The following is a 22,703-nucleotide window of genomic DNA, read 5'->3' on the forward strand; positions in this document are numbered from 1 at the left end:
GTACATAGTGCTCGGTATCGGTGCTCGTTCACGTGATATTTTACCTTTGTTTTTCTTGCTAACTCCTGCCAATTTTTCTGATATTTCCCGTAGTTGATTGGTCAAGTACTGCGGATTGATTCCCGGTTATAACAAACACACCTACACTACATTCCAATGATTTCTGACTCGTTACTGCACATTTTAGAAACACTGTACGAAAGCACACACAGTCTCTCGTAAATCAACAGGTTACAACAGAGACTTACACTTGCAAACGCGTGGGGATTTCAGAAAATTTCTTACTATTTCAGTACCTTTAACTGTACAACAGATTTTGTTTTCTCGAAAAAGAAAGGTCAACGTTACTATTGACAAAAGACAGAAACGTACGATTACAATACCTTTATTTTAAACAATCTTAGAGGTGGTCTGGGAATTCCTAAACTCACCACGCGACTACTTAACCCTAGACAGGTAATCATCACTGTACTCATGTTAAAGGTAAGCATTCGTAATTTTTACTACTCACATTTTAATTAACTGAAATCAACTCAATATCACACATTTAACAACTTTTACACATTTCGTAGCCATTAGTGTTCATTTAATTTTAAGTTTGTCATAAAGTCTTTACGTTCATGTTATTGTCCTATTTACAATTAGTGCAAACAACAGCGCGATGTTCTCTGCAGAACCCCTTTTTGCAAAGTCCACAAAATGTTGTCATCATTCTCCTCTTCTTTGCAGGACATTTATAGCAAACAGTACGTTCACCATCTGGCTGCATTACCTGGCATTGTTGTTGCACAGCAATGTTCAGATGTTCTTCAATTGTTGCCCGCAGAGATCGGTGTAAAGTAGGACGTGCAAAGCGGTGCTGCATCCACGGTTTTGTCAGCTCTTCACACAATTGGAAAATGAATTGTTTTCTTGATATTGTTTTCTGAGTTCTTCTAACTATAAATTATCCATGAATTTATACTTGCAATATTTAGCATGTTGTAAAATATTGCTAGTGGCCAGCGCCTCGTCTTTCTATTGCAGGAAAGATTGTGGCACATTTGACATAGTGTATCTACACCACCTTTAGTCCCATTGTAAATAATAATAATAATAATAATAATAATAATAATAATAATAATAATAATAATAATAATAATAATAATAAAGGCTTTACATATAACGTGTTGCTTACTGTTGTCATTGCAGTCCACGTCGGTGGGGGTGGGGGGGTTTCTTTCTCCTCCTCCTTCCTCTAGAAAGAGCAGTTACCAGGGTCTAAGGAAGTGAATGCCCTTTTCTTTCTGGGCTCATCCCTACATTTGTCTTAGCTCCTTAGGGAAAACCACGGAAAACCCTCAGGCTTGCGAATAGACTGAATGAATGAGAGGAGAAACTTTAAAGGTACGTGAAAACACGTCCATGCAAGGGAGTTGGGACTGTGAAAAATTGAATATGTGAAATCCAAGACTGTATTTGCCAGGCGAGCAAAGAAGAAGAAGAAGAAGAAAGGCTTACGTATGACGTGTGGCTTACTGTTGTCATTGCAGTCCGCGTCGGCCAGCGGTGGGAGGGGGGGGGTCAATATACCTGCACATATCAGTTCAAATTATAAAAACCTCTTAATGCTACTGCGGTACTATTCCATTGCCGAACACAATATGAAGAAATTAGCAGATCCCTGAACTGAACTCTTATTACTCTGAAATTACCGCGCAGTACAATTATAGCTATGACGCATTGCAAGCGTTAGTCACCATATCGATTTGCTAAGCAAATTTTATCCCTTTAGAGCATGTCCCCCCCCCCCTCCTCCTCCATATCAGCCAACAACATACTGGATGAAGAAGACTCCTGCAAAAGGGACGAATTAAGATTTAATTTTATTTTAATGATAGACTAACATTGCAAAGTTCCAAAATAATTTTTTGCATTCCTTCATTACACTAGTCGTACAAAATTGCGGTCGTATCTCGTACTATCTATACTAATAATAAATCTGTAGCCGAAATTTTTCTGGTAAGTTTCGATTTTCCAAAAGTAATTGGTCCTAACATATATAATTAACCACCCTGAAACCGAAAATCGCATTTTTGAAAATTTTGTTTGTATGTCTGTCTGTATGTTTGTTACCTTTTCACGCGATAATGGCTGAACCGATTTATATGAAAACTGGAATATAAATTAAGTTTGTTGTAACTTAGATTTTAGGCTATATGGCATTCGAAATACTTTATTTAAAAGGGGGGTTATAAGGGGGCCTTAATTAAATAAATCGAAATATCTCGCTTATTATTGATATTTGAGAAAAAATGTTACATAACAGATGTTCCTTTAAAAATGATTTCCGTTAAGTTTTATTTTTTTACAACATTTTGATAGGACTGATATTTAATGAGATAAATGAGTTTTAAAATTAAAATAACGCTATCTAAGACGGTGCAATGAATTAAGAACAAATGACTTCGTCTATAAGGGGCCTTGGACAACAACAATCGAAACAGGGGCCTTGGACATCAACAAACAATCGAAAGCTATTAAACATAGCCTACAGGGAATGTTTCTGTGTTTGTATGAAGTAATATCACAAGCTCGTAAATTAACTGATTTGTATAATTAGTTATTATTTCACCATTGGAAACTGTAGTTTCTCTAGATGGACATAATGCTATAATGTTATTACAGTAACGTCTGAGTAAATCGAGGACAGGTAAGATTAAAATAGCTTCTTATGCACAGAAAATTTGATAGGCTATTTTGTACATTCGTTTTCTGTATTTCTTAAAATAATATTTATGTACACGCATTTTAATCTCAGAGAATTAACGAACAACGAGAGTGTATTGATTTAGTATGCAGTAATAGTACTTTAGCTTGGCAATCCATTATTTTAATAATTCATATTTTAACTATGCTCAATTGAATCGTGTTAAAATACATAAAATATATATGCAATAAATGCAGTGCTAAAAAAAAATTGGGTAATATGCGAAGCAGATTATCTTGCGCTGTTGTAAAAGTTGTTCCATGGATCAGTCGTCCTATTTTAATTATGTAATTACTTTATATTTATTTCTAACAGGTGGAGCGGAGCGAACGGGTACGGCTAGCTAACAATAAGTGAGAACTTACAATACAACAACGACAACAACAACAACAGCTGATAATCTGAAAGGGAACATAGTAATTTGGGGTGAATTAAAATGCAGCTTCCATTCGTTTAAAATTTCTTTAAATTTTAACTAAATATTAATGTAGATATTACCTCTAAAGGTAAATGGGGGCATGTTTCACAACGCTAACAAATTACAAATTAACAATATACAATTAACAACGGAAATATTACATATGCTTGTTAACTGTGTTTCACAATGCAATCTTATTCACTTGTATGTTTTAACGAACTTTACAAAATCGGCGAAACAAACTTACAAATACGCATAATTGGTTGAACAAAATCGCCAACGACAGTTTACAAAAATCACTAAGGATCAGAGGTAAAGTAGCTGTAATTTTAGAACTATCGATGGACATGTTTATATTTTTTTATATATATTTTATTTAGATTTTGCTACATCGGCGACAACGGAGTTTCGCGGCATGCAATTGGTCGAGCATACCAATGCATTAATTAGCCTACGACTTAACTGACGAAAGTTAGCGCGAAATTCATTCAAATAATTGATAAATAATGGATTTGACCCACGTAGTTATATGCAGTTGATAGAGCAGCTAACATGTCCATCCATTAAAATCAACTTCGCTCTCTGCTGGTCCATCAGTATATTTTATTGTTTCATCCATAACCTCGCCAACATTAGGGAACCCAGCAGGAGGAGCATAAAAATCCTTTGCCCGAGTAAGCACATTCGGTGATCAATAACCCGCCTCGAGTTTTTTCAATCTTGTAACAACATCAACTACCATGTGTGAACTTTTGCACACTGTAATCTTATAAATTCCGTTCTTATCTGCTAACGCAGGGAACTGAGAGCTACTATGCAACCAATGCAGTTCTCGCTTTGTGGTTAGGGCACCACTTTTCCCTTTCAGATGTTGCATGTGATGTCCCATATCTTGTAGGAGAGATTACAGCGAAATGGGATTCGGAACGACTTCAGAATACTGCGTAAGTAATGCCGACATTGCATTATTAAGTGATTGGTTTTCGGTGCAAAGTTTTTCTTCTTTAAGTGCGAGTATTTATTAAATACGTTCCTCGTATATAAGAACTAACGCGGTATTCTGAAGTATAGCGCGGGATTCATTCGAAACCTTTCATTAATATTCGTACAATGATACGAACGTGGCCGGAAAATTCTACGTTAGGCCTAAATGCAAAATCTTCGTCTGAGTCGCTAGAACTACTCAATAACATCACAACTGCTTCAGTGTAATTCTTAATGGTACCCTGTTACTATAAAATTGATTTTATACATATGTGTTTATTTTTTTCATTCACAATTAGAAGCTATTTCAACAGGGCTACTGTAGAAAATGTGCTAACTTCACTAGTAAAGTTTAGTTTACACGTTTGTAAAATTACTCCTTCGTTGTGAAACAAACATATCACTTGTAAAGAGCGCAAAATTTCATTCGTAAAGATTTGATTTCCTTTGTACAGTCCACCTTTACAAACAAAGATTGTGAAACAGAAGTTTACAAACAGAGTTCACAATTTCCAAAGATTGTAAACTTTGTGAAACACCCCACTGGTGAATCAGCACGCCGAGCTCGATCGAAATACAACCAGTTACTATTATTTCCCTATCGTTTTTTGACATTTGATTCCGCGTCCTACCTCTTTCATTCGTTACTAACCAACAACGCCAATAGCAGAAGGTAACGCAAAAACAGTCACCGGTTCCCCGATGCATGGCTTTCTCTCTCAATGTCAACTGAGAGTTAAAAATATTCATTATAATATGCACTTTCCACTCACTCCTCAGAATGTCTTCTTTATTTTTATTTATTTATTTTTTAAGATATGTGAGCTACGTACTGTATGTCTGATGTTTTGCCATCGTACATTCAAATATTTATATTCACTGTACAGTACAGCGAACTGTTTATACTTACTGTACATGCTATAACTACTTCTCCCAACTCCGCTATTGCTATATTTCCTAAACTAAACGCTGATATTGAAATAACGCCTGGTCTGATAATGCAGTCTGTTTAAATTTCTACCGACCAAGTTCTGCCCTTCATCATGGGAAAACAACGAGCTTCTTTAAAGGATACAACTACTAGGACAGAGATATTTTCATTATGGAATTTGTACTACCCACTGAAATGTAGTAACTAATGGGATTTTAATTAGCCATATATGTACAGTATATTACATTCTTTACCTAAAATGTCTCTAACTTCTAGGGAGAGCGCGCGCGAGGTACGTTCACAATCCCCTGAATACATATTCCCTTCTTCGAGAAAACGCAGAGAAGTGAACCGTCTCATATGAATATGCTACCAGTCATAAGTTTCAATACGGAGCTGCAAGTACTTAAGAATTATCAATTACTCTACAATTATGCAGCGGCGTCATCATCCAAGCTATAGCTGGAATAGGGAAGGGAACATAATATCCCATAAGTCTTATTAGAACACGCTGGAAATAGTGACGTAAAAAAAAAAATCGCCAACGGCACGTGGTGTTCCCAAGCGGTCACCCATCCAAGTACTGACCACGCCCAATGTTGCTTGACTTCGGTGATCGGACGAGAACCGGTATTTTCAACATGGTATGGCCGTTGCCGATGAAACTGCGTAATCTGTAGGCACTTGAGGACGATGGGATTGGGGTGCACTCGATAAAACCTGCACTCGCTCACACACACACGTAAACTGCCTGCTTAGACTCTGTACCTAAATTACCAAGCTCGTTGGATGTCATTGGGATAGATGATAAATCTATCTATCAACGGCAGTTTGGTTACGTTTCAACGTCACACACTGCTGGATTGACACGGGATTAATAAAACAGCTAGTCGGCATTCTAAGTTAAGCCACAGGTGGATTGTTGTTCAACAGCGGAGCCTCCTTTCAACCACATGGTTGTGGAACTGTAGTCGGATTTTCGACATCATTTTCATGCCATACTACGGAACTTCACACAAACTTCAATTCACTTCTTGCACCGGCGGCTACTACGAATGGACTGAAGCTCGCTACTGACTAGGGGGGGGGGGACATTTGTCTCTTGATGGATTACGTGACAGATATATAAAGTATCAGTCGTATGTTATGAACCCGAGTTTCAATAAAGATAGATTACCCGTATGTCCACAGATTCTCAGTAGTGGCCTGCGGAAGGATTATGCCCGCGGTCGACAAGTTACCTTCTAAGTTGTTTTCCCTCAACAATTAATGCTGCCAAGTGAGTAGGAATGACACCGCGCTCTCATATAAGTCGTACGAAACTATTAAGGAAACGAATTTGCCTCGTGGATCCAAGTCTCCCATGGACTGCCTATAATGTATTATCTATCCTAGAAGTGTTATCGGGGTGATTATTTAAATTTTCACTCGGTGGGAACCGCTGTTGTTCTTCATTCATCTACTCTGTTATGAATAACTTGTGGCCCTTAAAAGGGCCGGTTGCTGATTCCCTAGCAAGCACTCCCGCTTACTTGGAACTAGTGTATTTTGTGACGGCCTTGGTCCCTTCACTGACGGCGTGCTTGGCCAGCTCACCGGGTAGCAGGAGACGGACGGCTGTCTGGATCTCCCGACTGGTGATGGTCGACCGCTTGTTGTAATGCGCGAGCCGCGAAGCTTCCGCGGCGATGCGCTCGAAGATGTCGTTAACGAAGCTGTTCATGATGCTCATAGCCTTTGAACTGATTCCCGTGTCTGGGTGAACTTGTTTCAGAACCTTGTAGATGTAAATGGCGTAGCTCTCCTTCCTCTTGCGCTTCTTCTTCTTATCGCCCTTCGAAATATTCTTCTGGGCCTTGCCGGCCTTCTTGGCAGCCTTTCCGGAAGCTTTGGGGGGCATGGTGCTCGTCTGATGATGAGCCCGGAGGGAGAAAAATATTTAAGTCGCAGGGACAATGCCGTACTGCCTTCCCAGTGCGAGCCAATAGAAACAGCGCAAACGTTTGTGACTTTACGATTGGTCCGCTGTCGATTATTGACGTTGGCGTAAAAGTGAAGGTTACCGTGGGCGAGGCGTCGTTCTTGTAGTTAAACAGCTGCAAGTAGGAGTAGCATCATGTCGGGTCGTGGAAAGGGAGGCAAGGTGAAGGGAAAGTCAAAGTCTCGATCCAGCCGTGCTGGGTTGCAGTTCCCGGTAGGCCGTATCCACCGTCTTTTGCGTAAGGGCAATTACGCAGAGCGAGTTGGTGCCGGTGCGCCAGTCTACCTGGCCGCGGTGATGGAGTACCTGGCGGCCGAAGTTCTCGAGTTGGCTGGCAACGCAGCTCGTGACAACAAGAAGACTAGGATCATTCCTCGTCACTTACAGCTCGCCATTCGCAACGACGAGGAGCTGAACAAACTCCTGTCCGGCGTCACCATCGCCCAGGGTGGTGTGTTGCCCAACATCCAGGCGGTTCTCCTCCCGAAGAAAACCGAGAAGAAGGCTTAAGCCCCTTCTCCGTAAAACGGCCCTTTTAAGGGCCCCACTAACCTCACAAAAGTCAGAAATAGCCAGTATTGTTAATCCTCTCTCACGGCTTCGTAATGTAATTTCATTACGCGTGTCAACTTTCTCTCTCTCTCTATACCGGTGGGCTGATTTAATATCATCATTCTGTAATTTTGTGCTCTGAACGATGTCGTTGTCCCAGGTTCGCACTGAAGTACTTGAAACCGTTGTACATTTACTAGGCTATTGTGTGATAACACATTATACTGATGCATATAGAAAGGTTTCATTATTATTATATAATTTAACACAATACGAATTAAATTAGATGATGATGCCAAAGTACATAGTTGGCTTCGAAATTTATGTAATATATTTCTATCATATTAGAGTAATGGAGATTATCGTGAAAATAATCACAAGTCCCCTTCTTTGGTGCCCATCGTGGTTTTAGACATATACGTTTGAATATACTAGTTTACTTTACTACATACTACGAATGAAACTAATTTTGAATAAGAAATCGATAACTGGTGAACAACTTACGGCGTTATAATAGAGTTCCTAATGCGTTTGTTTGTTGGTGCACATATTGGCCGCACGCGCAGGAACCCCAATACTGAGATGATGACATGACCTTCTCGTAGGAATCGAAGGCTTTGACAATTTGCGTTCGAATTTCCCCTCTCTCTGTCGTTTCGTTCGAACCGAAATGACGCAAGCTATACGTGGAAGTTGTCTGACAGGACGAAGTCCTGTGTTCTGACATGCGATGTGTACCTCTTCTCCCCAGTGTTTACCACACTGGATTCCTATGACCTAAAAGTTGGCATTGCAAAAACGTGGTGATGTGATGTTCAGTATGTGTCAATCCCCTCGGTTCCTTGTTACGGTCTGGTGAGCATTGCCTACCTGCGTTGTCATATTACCCACCAATTCTTCGGACAGTGATTATTGACTTACAGAAGTTTACAGTAACAGGTAACATAATCCGAGGAGCAAGGCTTCACAGAGGAATCCGGTCTTTCCACTTGATATACCAAGCGTTGGGGTCAGACCCATTTGAAAAACGGAGAGGCATTTCTTACAACGTCTTTTGCTGATACTGAAGTGCCCCTACGAAATAAGTTCTGTTTTCCGCACTGGCCTGTTGAGCTAGTGGTCACACAGTAAAGGTGAATTAAATTAATCTCGACAACTACTGCCCTTTTTAGACGGATTTTATGGCCCTGAAAAGGGCCGTTTTGCCGACGGATTCGGCAGCAGACGTGTGTAGGCAGTCTAACCGCCGAACCCGTAGAGAGTCCTCCCCTGCCTCTTCAAGGCGTATACCACGTCCATGGCCGTGACTGTCTTCCGCTTCGCGTGCTCGGTGTATGTTACAGCGTCACGGATTACGTTCTCCAGAAAGACCTTGAGAACACCTCTCGTCTCCTCGTAGATGAGGCCGGAGATACGCTTTACGCCTCCACGTCGGGCGAGACGACGAATGGCCGGCTTCGTGATGCCCTGAATATTATCTCGGAGAACCTTCCTGTGGCGCTTCGCTCCACCTTTGCCAAGACCCTTGCCTCCCTTGCCGCGTCCAGTCATGTTGCTCGTGTGACGAAGGTTAAAAGTGATCTCGACGGCGGGTCATTTTTTGGTTTATATACTAAAACCCGCGGACCAATCACATTACGGAAGGGGCGTGGCTTCTCAACGGGCGAAGACATAAATACCCCTCTTGGGGGCAGCGGGGGCGACTGTATTGCGTCAACTTGGGTTGCGAGGACTAAGGAGTAAGCGATGGCACGTACGAAGCAAACTGCGCGTAAGTCCACGGGAGGCAAGGCTCCACGAAAGCAGCTGGCAACGAAGGCCGCTAGGAAGAGCGCACCGGCTACTGGAGGCGTGAAGAAACCCCATCGATACCGCCCTGGTACAGTTGCTCTTCGCGAGATCCGTCGTTACCAGAAGAGCACCGAGCTCCTCATCCGCAAGCTGCCTTTCCAGCGCTTGGTGCGTGAAATCGCTCAGGATTTCAAAACCGACCTCCGTTTCCAGAGCTCAGCCGTAATGGCCTTGCAGGAGGCAAGCGAGGCATACCTCGTCGGTCTCTTCGAGGATACCAACCTTTGCGCCATCCACGCCAAGCGCGTGACCATTATGCCCAAGGATATTCAGCTGGCTAGGCGCATCCGCGGCGAGAGGGCTTGAATTAACAAAGGTACTCCTGCCCGCAAAAAGGCCCTTTTCAGGGCCACTAGTTATTTCTCGGAAGAGCCGGTTGTACCGTACTCCAGGTCTCGTTCCTACTACCCTCAGTTCAAGGTCACCTCAATAATATAAATGGTTTCTCCCTTTCCATTCCTCACCGTATCAGCATTTTCCCACAGCCTGTTTGACAAATATCGCAATGTATCCTATAGGTTAATAAACAATTTTTTAATAGAACGATGGATAACAAAGTTTCTTAGGAAAATTAAAAAAAAATTTCACAGTTCTATAATATTGCACATTATATATATTTACCAAATTAAGGGTTAACGCCGCCGGGACGAGTGATCCTCCGTCCGACCGATCACAAGCGCCAAGGCTCAAAGTGGTCCAGAAAGCAAATCTAGCTGGACTAAAAATGTGACATATTTCCATGAAACTTCGCACTATAGTCACTACTGTATAAGAGGAGAAACTACCCCTTTATAGACGATGCGTTTTGACAAAAATTAGTGACTTGTCTCATATATAATATATTGTTTTAATGAAACTTTACACAGTACTTACATGTAGCTCGTTTATACTATATTGGATACAAAATGTGATTATGATTGTATAAGAGTAGCTACTTGTCTCCTATCTAACATTTTTTACTTTCACGAAACTATAACTGTGACTCATTATTTTCGATAGTACAGACGTGGTCTGCTTAGGAAAGGACAAGCGGAAGACTGTGACCTTTGTGACCTCGGGTGGGTATTACGATAACATTTATAACCGTCACCCTGATAAGCATCCGAGCAGCTTATTTCAAAAAGGAGTTTGAATACAAACAATTCCTTCAATCTACTACGATTATTACAATAACTGATTTCATTAATCTCCTCTCTTCTTTAGCAAAATATAAATTACCTTCAATTGGTCGATTCAGCAAACTTGTTCATAAAACTTATCGCTATTGCGTCACGTTTCGCAATTTTTCTAAAGTAAAAACAAAAACACGAACAAACGCCTACTCCTTTAACCTCATCGCTCTCTTATCTCTAGAATCCCGGGGGGTTGAGAACCTGAATTCTCTGTGGTGTGAAACAAAGCAACCCGCAGGAGCAATGACACGTTCAATTGTCCTAATAATAGAAAAAAAATTACACGTCATTTAGTGTATTCAGAACATTTTTACAGGACCGTGTAGGATATTCACTCTCCTGTCGAATAGTTTCGGCGGCTGGTAGGCGATACGCATTAATTAAAATAATACTTGCGTACCTTGTTCAGGACAGTGACTGTGCTACTTTCTTTCTTTCTTTCTTTCTTTCTTTCTTTCTTTCTTTCTTTCTTTCCTTTATTTGTAGCTTATTGATGACACCAGATGCCATAACGGAAATGCCGTGATGGTATGTTTGTTTAATATTCAAAATCAAGTGACAGACGCTATTTGACTTTGCGGTGGAGGGGATAGGGACCTGATCTCGGATGTTCCGAGAGATGCCGGCGCACAGTTGTCCAGAACGCAAAACTATGTAAGAAAATCAACTTCATCATAACCGAAGTTTAAGTAATATCTAGGCTTAAACAAAAGCTAGGCATTGTGCACAACAGCATACAAAACATCAATATCAGTAAGAGGTGGGACAAAACATGAGTTTTTTTTTTAAAGTCACGCTCTTCAGTTGATTTTTGTTCGTGGGGTCAGTGGCTGTTTTATACTGTTAAACCTTCCCTTATGGAGGTCATAGGACAAGATGTGTACTTTCATTTAATACGCGAAAAGCAATCTATAATACGTTAGCATTCATTTAATTGGCACGTTTACTGAGATTTGTGCAACTAGTTTTTTTTTTTTTTTTTTTTTTTACGACATATTTAACAGGCTGTGCATTACAAGTAAACCTGAGTTAACTTTCAATTCTTCTACCCACACATTAATCAAATATTAAACTCTATACGGCTTAAAATTTAGCTGCTACATCCTGCAAACTTAGATGTTATATTCATCTCTTGGTGGCGCTTTACGAATTCGACAGCAGCCACTTTTCAGAGTCTGGATGAAGGAGCTTAATTTCTCCAAGAAAAATTCAACACTTCTTGAACATATAATGAACAACTAAATTATGGAGTATATCCATGAATCTAGCATTTTGTTACCAACTGCGAAAAATATGGCAGGCTAGTCATCTTTTAGGAGCATAATTTCTATTAAAACATTAAAAATTATCAGAAAAACTAATTTTTCCCTAATTCCCTAATTACACGAGCATAATTCGTTTTTGCATAGATGCGTATAAAATTTCATGGAAATATGTTACATAGGGGAGAAATTATTAACTCTGTATAAATGTAGCCTCTAAACACAAGAAGTAGATTCCCATATAAAAACCATTATCTGAATTTATGCTACCTGTAACTATACTGTGTGAAATATAATGTAAATATTTCAGTTAAGATAGAAATTATTAATTTAGTCTATAAAGCACTTCCGATACAACTCTTCACACAATAATAATAATAATAATAATAATAATAATAATAATAATAATAATAATAATAATAATAATAATAAATAATTCTGAGCTTCAGTGCAAGAACTCTTTAACCCTCACACAGCTTGTTCTGAGAAAAATCAGTATTAAAGAAATTTATACACATTAAACAAATTGTAATGCTATATGTTGTCATGTCTCTTCTATCCCTCACGTGGAAACTTAGGCTTACACAGCAGCAAGAATAAGATAACAACGTTATTATCATCTGTCCTTTTATGGCTATACAGTTTTTGCAGTGAACTACAGAATTATTAACTATTATTATTACAGACCTGTTATTTTTTTCACTTTTTTCACACACACACACACACACACACACACACACACACACACACATCTATTATACTAAACATAAACCCACAAGAGAAAACAATACTTGTATTAACTGTAAACATTTTTCTTCCTTTCTTTATTTTTAGCAGAATCCTCCATTTCACCCTTTATCTCACTAGATGCGCTTCCCGCAGACATTCTTCATTATATGTTTCACACACCACTTCGTAACACTTGCAGCGGTTGACTTTTGTTTTCTTGTCTTTTTCTCTAGGGTATATTGTACATAGTGCTCGGTATCGGTGCTCGTTCACGTGATATTTTACCTTTGTTTTTCTTGCTAACTCCTGCCAATTTTTCTGATATTTCCCGTAGTTGATTGGTCAAGTACTGCGGATTGATTCCCGGTTATAACAAACACACCTACACTACATTCCAATGATTTCTGACTCGTTACTGCACATTTTAGAAACACTGTACGAAAGCACACACAGTCTCTCGTAAATCAACAGGTTACAACAGAGACTTACACTTGCAAACGCGTGGGGATTTCAGAAAATTTCTTACTATTTCAGTACCTTTAACTGTACAACAGATTTTGTTTTCTCGAAAAAGAAAGGTCAACGTTACTATTGACAAAAGACAGAAACGTACGATTACAATACCTTTATTTTAAACAATCTTAGAGGTGGTCTGGGAATTCCTAAACTCACCACGCGACTACTTAACCCTAGACAGGTAATCATCACTGTACTCATGTTAAAGGTAAGCATTCGTAATTTTTACTACTCACATTTTAATTAACTGAAATCAACTCAATATCACACATTTAACAACTTTTACACATTTCGTAGCCATTAGTGTTCATTTAATTTTAAGTTTGTCATAAAGTCTTTACGTTCATGTTATTGTCCTATTTACAATTAGTGCAAACAACAGCGCGATGTTCTCTGCAGAACCCCTTTTTGCAAAGTCCACAAAATGTTGTCATCATTCTCCTCTTCTTTGCAGGACATTTATAGCAAACAGTACGTTCACCATCTGGCTGCATTACCTGGCATTGTTGTTGCACAGCAATGTTCAGATGTTCTTCAATTGTTGCCCGCAGAGATCGGTGTAAAGTAGGACGTGCAAAGCGGTGCTGCATCCACGGTTTTGTCAGCTCTTCACACAATTGGAAAATGAATTGTTTTCTTGATATTGTTTTCTGAGTTCTTCTAACTATAAATTATCCATGAATTTATACTTGCAATATTTAGCATGTTGTAAAATATTGCTAGTGGCCAGCGCCTCGTCTTTCTATTGCAGGAAAGATTGTGGCACATTTGACATAGTGTATCTACACCACCTTTAGTCCCATTGTAAATAATAATAATAATAATAATAATAATAATAATAATAATAATAATAATAATAATAATAATAAAGGCTTTACATATAACGTGTTGCTTACTGTTGTCATTGCAGTCCACGTCGGTGGGGGTGGGGGGGTTTCTTTCTCCTCCTCCTTCCTCTAGAAAGAGCAGTTACCAGGGTCTAAGGAAGTGAATGCCCTTTTCTTTCTGGGCTCATCCCTACATTTGTCTTAGCTCCTTAGGGAAAACCACGGAAAACCCTCAGGCTTGCGAATAGACTGAATGAATGAGAGGAGAAACTTTAAAGGTACGTGAAAACACGTCCATGCAAGGGAGTTGGGACTGTGAAAAATTGAATATGTGAAATCCAAGACTGTATTTGCCAGGCGAGCAAAGAAGAAGAAGAAGAAGAAAGGCTTACGTATGACGTGTGGCTTACTGTTGTCATTGCAGTCCGCGTCGGCCAGCGGTGGGAGGGGGGGGGTCAATATACCTGCACATATCAGTTCAAATTATAAAAACCTCTTAATGCTACTGCGGTACTATTCCATTGCCGAACACAATATGAAGAAATTAGCAGATCCCTGAACTGAACTCTTATTACTCTGAAATTACCGCGCAGTACAATTATAGCTATGACGCATTGCAAGCGTTAGTCACCATATCGATTTGCTAAGCAAATTTTATCCCTTTAGAGCATGTCCCCCCCCCCCTCCTCCTCCATATCAGCCAACAACATACTGGATGAAGAAGACTCCTGCAAAAGGGACGAATTAAGATTTAATTTTATTTTAATGATAGACTAACATTGCAAAGTTCCAAAATAATTTTTTGCATTCCTTCATTACACTAGTCGTACAAAATTGCGGTCGTATCTCGTACTATCTATACTAATAATAAATCTGTAGCCGAAATTTTTCTGGTAAGTTTCGATTTTCCAAAAGTAATTGGTCCTAACATATATAATTAACCACCCTGAAACCGAAAATCGCATTTTTGAAAATTTTGTTTGTATGTCTGTCTGTATGTTTGTTACCTTTTCACGCGATAATGGCTGAACCGATTTATATGAAAACTGGAATATAAATTAAGTTTGTTGTAACTTAGATTTTAGGCTATATGGCATTCGAAATACTTTATTTAAAAGGGGGGTTATAAGGGGGCCTTAATTAAATAAATCGAAATATCTCGCTTATTATTGATATTTGAGAAAAAATGTTACATAACAGATGTTCCTTTAAAAATGATTTCCGTTAAGTTTTATTTTTTTACAACATTTTGATAGGACTGATATTTAATGAGATAAATGAGTTTTAAAATTAAAATAACGCTATCTAAGACGGTGCAATGAATTAAGAACAAATGACTTCGTCTATAAGGGGCCTTGGACAACAACAATCGAAACAGGGGCCTTGGACATCAACAAACAATCGAAAGCTATTAAACATAGCCTACAGGGAATGTTTCTGTGTTTGTATGAAGTAATATCACAAGCTCGTAAATTAACTGATTTGTATAATTAGTTATTATTTCACCATTGGAAACTGTAGTTTCTCTAGATGGACATAATGCTATAATGTTATTACAGTAACGTCTGAGTAAATCGAGGACAGGTAAGATTAAAATAGCTTCTTATGCACAGAAAATTTGATAGGCTATTTTGTACATTCGTTTTCTGTATTTCTTAAAATAATATTTATGTACACGCATTTTAATCTCAGAGAATTAACGAACAACGAGAGTGTATTGATTTAGTATGCAGTAATAGTACTTTAGCTTGGCAATCCATTATTTTAATAATTCATATTTTAACTATGCTCAATTGAATCGTGTTAAAATACATAAAATATATATGCAATAAATGCAGTGCTAAAAAAAAATTGGGTAATATGCGAAGCAGATTATCTTGCGCTGTTGTAAAAGTTGTTCCATGGATCAGTCGTCCTATTTTAATTATGTAATTACTTTATATTTATTTCTAACAGGTGGAGCGGAGCGAACGGGTACGGCTAGCTAACAATAAGTGAGAACTTACAATACAACAACGACAACAACAACAACAGCTGATAATCTGAAAGGGAACATAGTAATTTGGGGTGAATTAAAATGCAGCTTCCATTCGTTTAAAATTTCTTTAAATTTTAACTAAATATTAATGTAGATATTACCTCTAAAGGTAAATGGGGGCATGTTTCACAACGCTAACAAATTACAAATTAACAATATACAATTAACAACGGAAATATTACATATGCTTGTTAACTGTGTTTCACAATGCAATCTTATTCACTTGTATGTTTTAACGAACTTTACAAAATCGGCGAAACAAACTTACAAATACGCATAATTGGTTGAACAAAATCGCCAACGACAGTTTACAAAAATCACTAAGGATCAGAGGTAAAGTAGCTGTAATTTTAGAACTATCGATGGACATGTTTATATTTTTTTATATATATTTTATTTAGATTTTGCTACATCGGCGACAACGGAGTTTCGCGGCATGCAATTGGTCGAGCATACCAATGCATTAATTAGCCTACGACTTAACTGACGAAAGTTAGCGCGAAATTCATTCAAATAATTGATAAATAATGGATTTGACCCACGTAGTTATATGCAGTTGATAGAGCAGCTAACATGTCCATCCATTAAAATCAACTTCGCTCTCTGCTGGTCCATCAGTATATTTTATTGTTTCATCCATAACCTCGCCAACATTAGGGAACCCAGCAGGAGGAGCATAAAAATCCTTTGCCCGAGTAAGCACATTCGGTGATCAATAACCCGCCTCGAGTTTTTTCAATCTTGTAACAACATCAACTACCATGTGTGAACTTTTGCACACTGTAATCTTATAAATTCCGTTCTTATCTGCTAACGCAGGGAACTGAGAGCTACTATGCAACCAATGCAGTTCTCGCTTTGTGGTTAGGGCACCACTTTTCCCTTTCAGATGTTGCATGTGATGTCCCATATCTTGTAGGAGAGATTACAGCGAAATGGGATTCGGAACGACTTCAGAATACTGCGTAAGTAATGCCGACATTGCATTATTAAGTGATTGGTTTTCGGTGCAAAGTTTTTCTTCTTTAAGTGCGAGTATTTATTAAATACGTTCCTCGTATATAAGAACTAACGCGGTATTCTGAAGTATAGCGCGGGATTCATTCGAAACCTTTCATTAATATTCGTACAATGATACGAACGTGGCCGGAAAATTCTACGTTAGGCCTAAATGCAAAATCTTCGTCTGAGTCGCTAGAACTACTCAATAACATCACAACTGCTTCAGTGTAATTCTTAATGGTACCCTGTTACTATAAAATTGATTTTATACATATGTGTTTATTTTTTTCATTCACAATTAGAAGCTATTTCAACAGGGCTACTGTAGAAAATGTGCTAACTTCACTAGTAAAGTTTAGTTTACACGTTTGTAAAATTACTCCTTCGTTGTGAAACAAACATATCACTTGTAAAGAGCGCAAAATTTCATTCGTAAAGATTTGATTTCCTTTGTACAGTCCACCTTTACAAACAAAGATTGTGAAACAGAAGTTTACAAACAGAGTTCACAATTTCCAAAGATTGTAAACTTTGTGAAACACCCCACTGGTGAATCAGCACGCCGAGCTCGATCGAAATACAACCAGTTACTATTATTTCCCTATCGTTTTTTGACATTTGATTCCGCGTCCTACCTCTTTCATTCGTTACTAACCAACAACGCCAATAGCAGAAGGTAACGCAAAAACAGTCACCGGTTCCCCGATGCATGGCTTTCTCTCTCAATGTCAACTGAGAGTTAAAAATATTCATTATAATATGCACTTTCCACTCACTCCTCAGAATGTCTTCTTTATTTTTATTTATTTATTTTTTAAGATATGTGAGCTACGTACTGTATGTCTGATGTTTTGCCATCGTACATTCAAATATTTATATTCACTGTACAGTACAGCGAACTGTTTATACTTACTGTACATGCTATAACTACTTCTCCCAACTCCGCTATTGCTATATTTCCTAAACTAAACGCTGATATTGAAATAACGCCTGGTCTGATAATGCAGTCTGTTTAAATTTCTACCGACCAAGTTCTGCCCTTCATCATGGGAAAACAACGAGCTTCTTTAAAGGATACAACTACTAGGACAGAGATATTTTCATTATGGAATTTGTACTACCCACTGAAATGTAGTAACTAATGGGATTTTAATTAGCCATATATGTACAGTATATTACATTCTTTACCTAAAATGTCTCTAACTTCTAGGGAGAGCGCGAGGTACGTTCACAATCCCCTGAATACATATTCCCTTCTTCGAGAAAACGCAGAGAAGTGAACCGTCTCATATGAATATGCTACCAGTCATAAGTTTCAATACGGAGCTGCAAGTACTTAAGAATTATCAATTACTCTACAATTATGCAGCGGCGTCATCATCCAAGCTATAGCTGGAATAGGGAAGGGAACATAATATCCCATAAGTCTTATTAGAACACGCTGGAAATAGTGACGTAAAAAAAAAAATCGCCAACGGCACGTGGTGTTCCCAAGCGGTCACCCATCCAAGTACTGACCACGCCCAATGTTGCTTGACTTCGGTGATCGGACGAGAACCGGTATTTTCAACATGGTATGGCCGTTGCCGATGAAACTGCGTAATCTGTAGGCACTTGAGGACGATGGGATTGGGGTGCACTCGATAAAACCTGCACTCGCTCACACACACACGTAAACTGCCTGCTTAGACTCTGTACCTAAATTACCAAGCTCGTTGGATGTCATTGGGATAGATGATAAATCTATCTATCAACGGCAGTTTGGTTACGTTTCAACGTCACACACTGCTGGATTGACACGGGATTAATAAAACAGCTAGTCGGCATTCTAAGTTAAGCCACAGGTGGATTGTTGTTCAACAGCGGAGCCTCCTTTCAACCACATGGTTGTGGAACTGTAGTCGGATTTTCGACATCATTTTCATGCCATACTACGGAACTTCACACAAACTTCAATTCACTTCTTGCACCGGCGGCTACTACGAATGGACTGAAGCTCGCTACTGACTAGGGGGGGGGGGGACATTTGTCTCTTGATGGATTACGTGACAGATATATAAAGTATCAGTCGTATGTTATGAACCCGAGTTTCAATAAAGATAGATTACCCGTATGTCCACAGATTCTCAGTAGTGGCCTGCGGAAGGATTATGCCCGCGGTCGACAAGTTACCTTCTAAGTTGTTTTCCCTCAACAATTAATGCTGCCAAGTGAGTAGGAATGACACCGCGCTCTCATATAAGTCGTACGAAACTATTAAGGAAACGAATTTGCCTCGTGGATCCAAGTCTCCCATGGACTGCCTATAATGTATTATCTATCCTAGAAGTGTTATCGGGGTGATTATTTAAATTTTCACTCGGTGGGAACCGCTGTTGTTCTTCATTCATCTACTCTGTTATGAATAACTTGTGGCCCTTAAAAGGGCCGGTTGCTGATTCCCTAGCAAGCACTCCCGCTTACTTGGAACTAGTGTATTTTGTGACGGCCTTGGTCCCTTCACTGACGGCGTGCTTGGCCAGCTCACCGGGTAGCAGGAGACGGACGGCTGTCTGGATCTCCCGACTGGTGATGGTCGACCGCTTGTTGTAATGCGCGAGCCGCGAAGCTTCCGCGGCGATGCGCTCGAAGATGTCGTTAACGAAGCTGTTCATGATGCTCATAGCCTTTGAACTGATTCCCGTGTCTGGGTGAACTTGTTTCAGAACCTTGTAGATGTAAATGGCGTAGCTCTCCTTCCTCTTGCGCTTCTTCTTCTTATCGCCCTTCGAAATATTCTTCTGGGCCTTGCCGGCCTTCTTGGCAGCCTTTCCGGAAGCTTTGGGGGGCATGGTGCTCGTCTGATGATGAGCCGAACGAACGAACGAATGAATGGGGACGAAGAAAGAATGAATGATGTTTAAAATGGCAGGCAGGGTAAGCATCCCATGCCTCCATTGGTTCCTCGACAAGCAATTCTCTAACTTTAGATCGAGGTACCCAGCTATAAGCCGTTTGCCCTCTCATCTAACAGTAGTGTATTTCCCCTGTGAATGATTTTATGAACATGTACACGTTATCAGTTGAATTGTGAATGAAATGAATGAAGTGAAGTGAGCACCATGCCTCGCAGATGTTAATGAGAGGTGGAGAGTCCAGTGCTCTGGTCAGTTCTGTCCTAGTCACGTTTTTGTAGTGGCGCTAGGGAAACTCGTAACCTGTTACCAACAAAGTGGTGGGCTACTCGTTTCCGTAGAAGCCGTCTGGCTGCCTGGTTGGCTGTGGCAAGTGTCGTGTGTCGTTTCGTAGGGTTTGTGTCAGTAGTGAGTAAAGAAATAGTGAATGTCACTATTTCGTCCTGTAGTCTGTTTAGTTGCCGGTCAATGTAGGATTCTATTTTCTGCATAGCAGAACGTAGAACCCCCTCGACCAGCTGTTCCGTAGTTGTTTTTTCTGTCTGTGGATCGTCTGTAGTGTTTGTCTTGGTTGTCGTTGTCTTAGCTGCATCCGCATAAGACAATTCGGGTTTGGGAAGTGTTGGGTTGAAAACGGACTGTGATGGTTTGGGTATAGGTTTCGGTATTGGTTTGTGGGTGTCTATGGGGACGTGCGTGGGATCGGTGGAGGTTATGAGATTAGTCCTTGGATATTTTGGACAGCGAGCTTGGCCCGTATAATGGGTGTCGCTGTTGCACGTGGCGCAATACCTAATCTGGGATAGGCGGTTGTGGTTGCACAGGTCGGGATTTTTGCCGCACTTAAAACAAGTCTTGGGCTTGTCGCAGTTTGTCCTTGTATGGCCGTATTGTGCACAGTTAAGGCACGGTCGGTGGAAGATTGTCTCGTGTGATGGCTCTACTCTGTAGTACCGTCCTGCAAGTTTAATTCCTTCTAGTAATTTGTCTGCTGTGGTGATGTCATTTGTGAAAATTCTAACTAAGTTGGTGGGTTTGTCTGTCTGTGCGGAGATAATTCTCTTAATGCGTGTGATGCCTGGATGTGTTACAGCCAGGATCTGCATTAGTTCGTCCTCAGAGATCAGCGTGTCGACATTTTTCATGACGACACTGATCTCTTTATTTCGGGTCTGTTTCTGTCTTGATTCACTAGGCGTGAGCCGCGAACGAATGAATGGGGACGAAGAAAGAATGAATGATGTTTAAAATGGCAGGCAGGGTAAGCATCCCATGCCTCCATTGGTTCCTCGACAAGCAATTCTCTAACTTTAGATCGAGGTACCCAGCTATAAGCCGTTTGCCCTCTCATCTAACAGTAGTGTATTTCCCCTGTGAATGATTTTATGAACATGTACACGTTATCAGTTGAATTGTGAATGAAATGAATGAAGTGAAGTGAGCACCATGCCTCGCAGATGTTAATGAGAGGTGGAGAGTCCAGTGCTCTGGTCAGTTCTGTCCTAGTCACGTTTTTGTAGTGGCGCTAGGGAAACTCGTAACCTGTTACCAACAAAGTGGTGGGCTACTCGTTTCCGTAGAAGCCGTCTGGCTGCCTGGTTGGCTGTGGCAAGTGTCGTGTGTCGTTTCGTAGGGTTTGTGTCAGTAGTGAGTAAAGAAATAGTGAATGTCACTATTTCGTCCTGTAGTCTGTTTAGTTGCCGGTCAATGTAGGATTCTATTTTCTGCATAGCAGAACGTAGAACCCCCTCGACCAGCTGTTCCGTAGTTGTTTTTTCTGTCTGTGGATCGTCTGTAGTGTTTGTCTTGGTTGTCGTTGTCTTAGCTGCATCCGCATAAGACAATTCGGGTTTGGGAAGTGTTGGGTTGAAAACGGACTGTGATGGTTTGGGTATAGGTTTCGGTATTGGTTTGTGGGTGTCTATGGGGACGTGCGTGGGATCGGTGGAGGTTATGAGATTAGTCCTTGGATATTTTGGACAGCGAGCTTGGCCCGTATAATGGGTGTCGCTGTTGCACGTGGCGCAATACCTAATCTGGGATAGGCGGTTGTGGTTGCACAGGTCGGGATTTTTGCCGCACTTAAAACAAGTCTTGGGCTTGTCGCAGTTTGTCCTTGTATGGCCGTATTGTGCACAGTTAAGGCACGGTCGGTGGAAGATTGTCTCGTGTGATGGCTCTACTCTGTAGTACCGTCCTGCAAGTTTAATTCCTTCTAGTAATTTGTCTGCTGTGGTGATGTCATTTGTGAAAATTCTAACTAAGTTGGTGGGTTTGTCTGTCTGTGCGGAGATAATTCTCTTAATGCGTGTGATGCCTGGATGTGTTACAGCCAGGATCTGCATTAGTTCGTCCTCAGAGATCAGCGTGTCGACATTTTTCATGACGACACTGATCTCTTTATTTCGGGTCTGTTTCTGTCTTGATTCACTAGGCGTAATGTTGATTTCTGCGGACGGACCGAAGTTGTACAGGGGAATTGCCCTAGCGAACTTCTCCGCGTCGTCAATCGTGGCGAATGTGAGTGTAGTTGTCTTGGTAGTGTGTGCCCAGAACTGTCGTGGAGTTTGAATGTCGAGTCGGTACTGTTTCATTAGTCGCTCTATGTGTAGTGGGTTGTTGCCGTTTTTTGTGTGGTTCAGTATTTTCAGTACTGTCCTTGTCTTGGTTCCTTGTGCGGTGTTAGGAGGAGTGGGAGAAGTGGGGCTTGCCGGAGTCGAACCGGATACTTTTGTGGGAATTGGTTTGCGCCTGTTGGACCGCTTCCCTTCTGAGGATTCGTGAGACGACGCCTCAG

The 22,703-nt window shown here is 40.2% G+C and overlaps 2 non-coding genes across 2 annotated transcripts; both read right to left on the reverse strand.

Moving 5' to 3' along the window:
- Positions 1-5,621: 5,621 nt before the first annotated feature.
- Positions 5,622-5,740, reverse strand: LOC138693926 (5S ribosomal RNA). Its single transcript, XR_011330610.1, has one exon. It is a non-coding gene; the product is annotated as a 5S ribosomal RNA (ribosomal RNA).
- Positions 5,741-18,481: 12,741 nt separating this feature from the next.
- LOC138693927 (5S ribosomal RNA) lies at positions 18,482-18,600 on the reverse strand. The gene has a single exon (XR_011330611.1). It is a non-coding gene; the product is annotated as a 5S ribosomal RNA (ribosomal RNA).
- Between the last annotated feature and the right edge of the window lie 4,103 nt (positions 18,601-22,703).

Source organism: Periplaneta americana, unplaced genomic scaffold (assembly GCF_040183065.1).
Source record: "Periplaneta americana isolate PAMFEO1 unplaced genomic scaffold, P.americana_PAMFEO1_priV1 scaffold_24, whole genome shotgun sequence".
Taxonomy (NCBI): Eukaryota; Metazoa; Arthropoda; class Insecta; order Blattodea; family Blattidae; genus Periplaneta; species Periplaneta americana.